The following is an 8,025-nucleotide window of genomic DNA, read 5'->3' as shown; positions in this document are numbered from 1 at the left end:
GTCGGGAGGAGCCAGGTGCTCGGGCTCGACTTCTTGCTCGGGAGGAGCCGCGAGAACTGGAGACTGCTCGGGGGTGGCTGGGAGCTGGGACCCAGCACCTTGCCCCGAGCACTCATCACGCTCCACCACCAGTACCATGCTCATGACCTGAGGTGTGGCTGAGACGTAGAGTAGTAAAGGCTCGCCCTCGGAGGGGGCCACCAGTACCGGCGGCGAGGTGAGGTATTTATTCAAGTCGTGGAAGGCCTGCTCAGCCTCCGGCATCCAGTCGAAGTGATTGGTTTTCTTCAGGAGTTTGAAGAGGGGGAGTCCTCGCTCCCTGAGCTTAGAGATAAAGCTCCCCAGGGCCGCCATGCACCCAGCGAGGCGTTGAACTTCCTTGAGTCGAGCCGGGGGTCGCATCTGCTTGATGGCCCGGATCTTCTCTGGGTTGGCCTCGATTCCTCGGCTAGAGACCAAGAATCCGAGGAGCTTGCCCACAGGCACCCCGAAGACATACTTCTTGAGGTTGAGCTTCAAGCGGGTAGTGCGGAGACTGTCGAAAGTCTCGGCCAGATCTTCCAGCAAGGTGGTGCGGTCTCGGGATTTGACCATGAGATCGTCGATGTAAGCTTCAACGTTGCCACCAACCTACGAATCAAGGGTAATGTGCACAGCGCGCTGGAAAGACGACCCAACGTTGCGCAGACCAAATGGCATTGACACATAACAATAAGTCCCCACCAGAGTGGTAAAGGAAGTTTTTTCTTCGTCCTCTATGGCCATGCAAATTTGGTGATAACCAGAGTTGGTTTCATCTACAATCTGATCTATGCGGGGTAAAGGAAAAGGATCTTTGGGGCAAGCCTTGTTTAAGTTAGTCGACGCACATGCGGAGCTTGCCGTTGGCCTTCGGGACGATGATCGGGTTTGTCAGCCACTCGGGGTGGAGGACTTCTCGGATGAAGCCAGTGTCAAGGAGCTTACTTACTTGCTCCCGGATGAACTCCTGGTGCTTGGGCGCCTGTCGTCTGACTTTCTGTCTCACTGGCTGTGTGTCCGGGCGCACAACAAGGTGGTGCTCGATCACCTCCCTAGGGATCCCGGACATATCAGACAGCTTCCATGCAAACACGTCGACGTTAGACCGGAGGAAGGCGACGAGCACGCTTTCCTTTTTGCCGCCCAGGTCACCGCCGATTCGGACGACTTGGGAAGCGTCTTCGCCCACCACAACCTCCTTCGTAGGAACGGAGGCATCGGCGGTGAGTCGGGGTTTGGATGAAGAGTGTCCCAGTCCCCCTTGGTGTCCTTTGACCTCGGTCTGAGCAGAGACCAAGGCTGAGTATAGCTGCTCGGCGTAGGAGACGGCACTGCCGGTCTCGGCGGGCACGGAGATGGGGCCTGCTGGGCCCGACATCTTAACCGTGAGGTATGCATAGTGTGTGACCACCATGAACCGAGCGAGCGCCAGGCATCCAAAAGTTATCCCGGCTCCCGAATGTCATGAGCAACTCGATCTGCCCAAGGGGCAGGGTGTGCCCGGGCGTCACCCCATAGAAGGGGAGCGACGGCTTTAGGCGCCTGAAAGGCACCTGCAGCTTCTTAAAGGCCTCTCGGGAGAGGAGGTTCATGCCTGCACCCCCGTCGACCAGCACTCTGTTGACCTTTACGTTGCAGATGGTGGGGGTAGTCGTCCCACGCCTACAGTACTTGAGGGGTGGTCGGCCAGGATGAATGTGATCGGGGAGTCCGACCACTTCAAGGGCCTTGCGGCCTCCGTACTCGGGGTCGCCGAGCACACCTCGCGCCGCATGGTTTTGACATAGCAGTGGGAGGAGGGCTTGTACGCACCTCCGTCGATGAAGGCGACGATATGCTCAGGCTCCTAGAACCCGAGATCTTGGTTGTCGGGGGTGGCTCTGTCGCCGTTGTCCCCTCAGCACTCTTCGCAGTCCTTCTGGCGCTGCTCGATGAGGCCTTTGACCGTGCGGCACTCCGTGAGGTCATGCCACTCGATCTGGTGGATCTGGCACCACTTCCCCGGCTTGGGCCTTGCAGGAGCGGGGGCCCTTGCGGGAACAGGAGCCCTCACGGGAGCAGGAACCCTCGCGGGAGCCGGAGCCCTTGCGGGTGCAGGCCTTCTGTCAGCGACCGCTTGGCGCACCGGCCGGCGGTCAGGCTCCTCGACCAACCTACGGGCAGGGCCCTGAGCCGGCACGACAGGGACAACCTCGCGCCTTCTTCTCTTTTTCTTTTTCCGCCTGTCAGAGCGGGAAGGACCTGGTTGATTGGCAGCTGGTTGCTCAGGGCGTGGAACATGCCACACCCGAGCCTCCACTGCCTTGGCGCACTTGTCGGCCAACGCGAAGAGTTCCGTGGTGGTCTCGACTTCGTGCGTGCCCAGCTTTTCGAGCATCCGCTCGTCGCAGACACCCTGCCGGAACGCGATGATAATGGCGTGGGGGGTTATCCGCGGGATGGTGTTGCGGACCTGGCTGAAGCGTTGTATGAAGCACCGCAACGTCTCCCCCTCCAGACCGGGGCGTGTGAATGTGCCCTGAAAGTTTACCACAAACTGGTGGCAGAGGTCATCCCAGGAGCCGATGGATCCTGGGGGTAAGTTCATAAGCCAAGAACGGGCAGAGCCCCTCAAGGCTACATGGAAATAATTGGCCATCACCTTTTCACTGCTGCCCGCCGCTTGGACAGCGGTGGTGTAGATTTGGAGGAACTCGATGGGGTCGATGGACCCGTTGTACTTCTCCGGCAGTTCTGGCCGGAACTTCATGGGCTAGTTGACCCGGTGGAGCTCGCAGGTGAAGGCGTGGCAGCCTGTGCCGTACCCTGCTACGCGGGTAGCGCCCTTGGGCGGTAAACACCGGCGAGCTGGGGAACCCCAGCGGTCATGGACCGGCATAGAGGAGGCTTGGTCCTCTACCTCAGCCTCGTGCCGAGACTCCCGTTGGCACTAGAGGGTAACACGCGCATCTTCGATGGCCCTCTGCTCATTGAGATGCAAGCAGAGGTCCTGAGCTCCGGTAGTGGCCAGGGGGGCGGCACTCTGCTTGGAGGCCCCCAGGCCGGTTCGGCCACCACCTGAGGATGGACCGGTCTTGGTTGCGCCGTGGTGGGAGGTAGCCCGGGAGCTTTCGGCCAACACCTGACGGTGAGCCATGCCCACCAGAGCGGCCACCTTCTGGAGCCAGCAGCCTTCTGGGGTTTCCCCTGCCGCCTGGACTGGCGGGTGCCTGAGGAGAGCTTACGCCGCAAGAAGCGCGCTCCCAGGACTGGCATCGCCGAAGGCGAGCCTGCACCATAATGGCGCCCGGCGCTGTCCAGACGTGGACCTCGCGGCAGGAGTTTCTGCCGCTTGTTGAGGGTTAGGCGGTGCGCTTGCAACGGCGGCGGCAGCCTTGCTGGGCCCATCGCCATGGTCCCCATGAGAGGGGAGCACCGTGTGGGCGGACCGTGGCTGCTGCTGAGGAGCAGCAGCGACTGGGGCCTCCTGTGAGAGGGGCTCCATTTCTTCACTGGAGCTGGAGCCACTGCGTCTGAGACGATGTCCACCTGCCATTTTTTCTGTAGGAAAACAAAACAAATTCAGGGATGCAACCCCCCCTACCTGGCGCGCCAGCTGTCGGAGGGTGAACTCCTCAAGCAGGGATCCGGAGGGACCCCCTTTGAGATTCGGTCGGGGGCATGATTTTGAATCTGCTTTGCGGGTGAAATAAATGGGCGTAAATGCGATGCAGGTGGAATGGAAGGATCGGATGCAGAAAGTAGTAAATGCACAGGAGGTTTTTTGACAGGTTCAGGCCGCACTGAGCATAACACTCTACTCCTGTGTGTATGCTATAAATGCTTTGAGAATGTCTCTCAGAGATGTTGCTAGTTACAAGAATATTTGTCTAGCCTAGAGCTTCGGGCTCCTTGTTCTTCGGTGATCTGAGCTTTTGCACTTGTACCGAGCCTCTGTCTATTGTTCCATGTCAACCGGTCTCCCCTTCTCCAGGGAGCCCGCCCCGCCTTAAATACCCGCTAGGGCGGTAGCGTGCCTAGAAAAGGAGGGCACGAGTTCCAAGGTGCCATAAATGGAAAGCAACCATCATGGGCTGCTACGCGAAGTGACAAGGAGGGTTGAAAACGCGCCCCCGTCCGGTCTTGTTCGTCATCATGCCGTTCTTTAACGGGCACCGCGGGGAGGGCCCACCGGGCAGCCACCGAGTAGCCCGGCGTGCCCGCTCGGTCAGAGCGAGTCTGACACAGCAGGGTGGCAAGCGGGGTGCCTTGGGCTTCGCGATGTTATCCCGAGGCGTGTCGGATGTCCCGCGATGGGACCCATGCATTAAATGTCCCCACGCCTCCCTGCCAGGCAGTGGCAGGGACTGACAGCAAGCGTGGAGGAGCAATTGGAGGTGACAGGCCACACGCCCTCTTAAATGCAGCATTAGACCTTTCACTGGTTGACACCTCACCGCTGGACCTCCATGGGGGCCACCTGCGACGGACTTCTGAGGCTGTCGGGGAACCGAGTGCTCGGGGGCCACTGTTCATAGCCCCGAGCACTCTCTCCTGGATATGCCCTTTCTTGGTCCTCGGGGAACCGAGTGCTCGGGGGCCACTGTTCACGGCCCCGAGCACTCTCTCCCGGAACTGACTGTTCGGGTCCTCGGAGAACCGAGTGCTCGGGGGGCACTGTTCATGGCCCCGAGCACTCTCTCCTGGAACTGACTTCCCTTGGGTCCTCGGGGTACTCGGGTGCTCGGGGGCCACTGTTCGCAGCCCCGAGCACCCCCTTTCCGGTACTTGGCTTTTCTGGTCGTCGGGGGACTTGAGTGCCCGGGGGCCACTGTTCACAGCCCCGAGCACTCTCTTCCCGGCACTTGGTCTTCTCGGGTCATCGGGGAACTCGGGTACTCAGGGACTACTATTCATGGCCCCGAACACCCTCTCCCAGGACTTAGTCTTCTCGTGCCTCGCGGAGGTGATTCTGCGGGAGGGCGCCATGTGGCAAACTGCTGATCTGGCCTCGGGACTCGGGGACCCCTGGTTCCTGTGTCACCGACAATGTCATTAGCACTTTCATGGACAAATTATTTGATGTTATTGAGCTTAGTAACAAGCACATGATATTTCTCATTGCGCACATCCTTTGTGCATTCATGTATTTCATTTAGATTAGTCCAAATATCAAGTGCATTGGTGAGAGAATAAACACGATTAAATGCATCAACATTTAAAGATGATAAAAGGATACTCTTTTCCAATGCAACTAATTGCCCCTCCTTGTTGGTGATGCGATGTCTCATCCCTTCCTCGGTGACTCTTCAAATATCTAGACCTTTAGCTTGTAAATAACAAGACATTAGAATTTTTCAATAGGGAAATTTGTGCCATAAAAAAGTAGAGCACTATAGGTATCCATCCCAATCCCGGATGTCACAACTCTAGGATGTTAAGGCTATCAAGAGCATGAGGCTCTGATACCAATTGTGAGGAACGGTGACGTCCTAAGTAGGGGGTGAATTAGGACACTTAGAAACCTAAAACAAATTAGCTCTAAAAAATTCACAAGATAAACCTATATTAATTTATACCTAAATGTGCTCTAGGTTTATCTAGTGTGTCTACTCTACTACTAAAGAGGATTGCAACATACTCTAGCAAGGTAAATTGTACATATGTAAATGCGGAAACGTAAATAAGGTATAGAGACAAACTCGGTACAAGGGATTTTTATCCCATGGTATCGATGGCATGAATGCCACCCCTAATCCACGATGATCCACCAAGTCACCAAGGCAAGGTTTCACTACTAGCCTCTCTTCAGTCACTTGCTGCCGTGATCACTTTGGAGCTTGAGCCACCAAGGCAATGGTCTCTTTATCCCCGTACACGTGTTTTTCCTCCACACCAAGTAAGAGGGCCAAAAAGTTTGATCCACCAAGGCCCAAGGTGCTAGCGAGTCACCAAGACTCCAAGATGTCGACGTACCACTCGGTACAAGCTAGGATCACTCCTTGATCCCTTCTTCAAGCTACAACACCTACCTACAACTCACTCTAGGCCTATAAGTACTAAACACTATCTAATCTTGTGCTTAATTGCCTTGGATAATCACTTCAAGTACTTTAGTGGCTTGGATGTCTTCCTAAGTGTGTATGAGATTCTTCTAGACTCCAGCAGAATGCCACACCTCCAATGACTGAGTGGAGGGGTATTGATAGCCTCAAACCCACCGGCTAGTTGTTTTCCTAATGGCTTAGAAAAGCTGTTAACACCAGATGATCTAGTGAGAACAGTAGTACTAATACCGGATCATCCGATAAGTACAAAATTAGAAACTAGCCGTTGGAACTCCACTCAAGGTCTCTGTGAACACCGGACACTTTGGTGTGCCTTCAATTCCATCACCGGACCTTCCAGTGAGTTATCTTGAGCCATCCGAGACTTTGCAGCCTCTCTGTGTAAAATGTTCCGACGCATTCATCCGGTGTTCATTCTATTCACACCGGACTATCCAATGAGATAAACCTTCTCTTCTTTTACTTGGAAATACTCTGGTGCAACTATCTCTGTCATCACCGGACTATCTGGTGGTTGATCTTCATTCTTCAGTACTTACAGCCACCACTGCAAGAAATGCTCTGGTGCTATACTCCGGTGTGCACAAACTAAGCAACGGACCTTCCGGTGGGTTCATCTTTAGTCTTCTACACTCGTATTCTTCTCTGCAAGAAATGCTTCGGTGTTACCCTTTGCAGATCACCAGACTATCCGGTGAGGTTCTTAGCTTTCTTCCCCTTTATTAAAAAATACTTTGGTGATTTCAACACACAGGGCACTGGACTATCCAGTGAGGCTATTAGCCTCTGTGCATAATGCTCTGGTGAGTACAAACTCCTCTGTAGTGGACCTTCCTGTGAGGTCAATTCTCCTAGGATTTCTCCAATTCAATCAAATTCTCATATAAAGTTTGTTTTCATCCAACTTTGTATGAGAAATTATGATTTTGTAAAGATTAGCTATCATCGACCACGGCTGAAACTTTGTTAAGATTATTTGGGCATTTAATGACCTCAAATTAAAAAGTTTTCAAGTACAAAGTTGTAGATCTCATCGAGGACTACAATTTTCATGTAAAGTTTTTCCCATCCGATTTCATATGAAAAAGTTATAAATTTTTTAAGGTATGCTGTCATCCATTATCACTGTTGGCTTGTCAAACGAACCGGTAGTGATACCCATTATCACTACCGGTTCATAACACGAACCGGCAATGATACTTGATGAACTATCACTGCTGATTCGTGGCTAGAGCCGGCAGTGATAATTCAGGTATCACTACCCCTCGTTGCCCTCACCCGGCAGTGAAGCATCACTGCCGGCTCAAGCCTTCAGCCGACAGTGATGCTCAAGCCACATTGGTTGATTCTTCCCACGTGGCTTTTGAACCGGCAGTGATGCTCCATCACTACCGGCCTATTAGGTACCAGCAGTGATGGGCCATCATATATGGCCAGTTCTGTAGTAGTGATAGCTCTCTTTGCTGTAAATTGTAAGAAATTGTAGATGCTTAAGAACTTGTGATATAATGTAATCACTCGCTTTTGTTAAACTTTGTTGTGATATGATATGTTGGAAAGGCATGTGTTTTGATCTTGGACACAAAACATGTGCTAGGATTACCATAGCGATATTCTGATTAATCATTGAAGTTGTGATTCAGTAAATGATCGATTTAATAATTAATTAGAATACTGTTTGGACGGTTTCTCACATAGACCGAGCTCTATTCTTTTCACACTGAGAATTGCTAAAAAAGGATATGAGATGACCATCTTGCATCATAATGGCACCAATCCCACTATCACTAGTGTCAGTTTCCACCACAAATGTTTTGTCGAAATTCGGCACATCCAAAACTGGAGGATGGGTTAAAGAATGCTTGAGCATATGAATGCTTCATCAGTTGTCAGTGTCCATTGGAATGGCACCCCCTTCTTGAGTAGATATGTTAGAGGCCGGCTAATCATGCTATAA

This window comes from Phragmites australis, chromosome 8 (assembly GCF_958298935.1).
Source record: "Phragmites australis chromosome 8, lpPhrAust1.1, whole genome shotgun sequence".
Taxonomy (NCBI): Eukaryota; Viridiplantae; Streptophyta; class Magnoliopsida; order Poales; family Poaceae; genus Phragmites; species Phragmites australis.
This window is presented reverse-complemented; position numbering follows the sequence as displayed.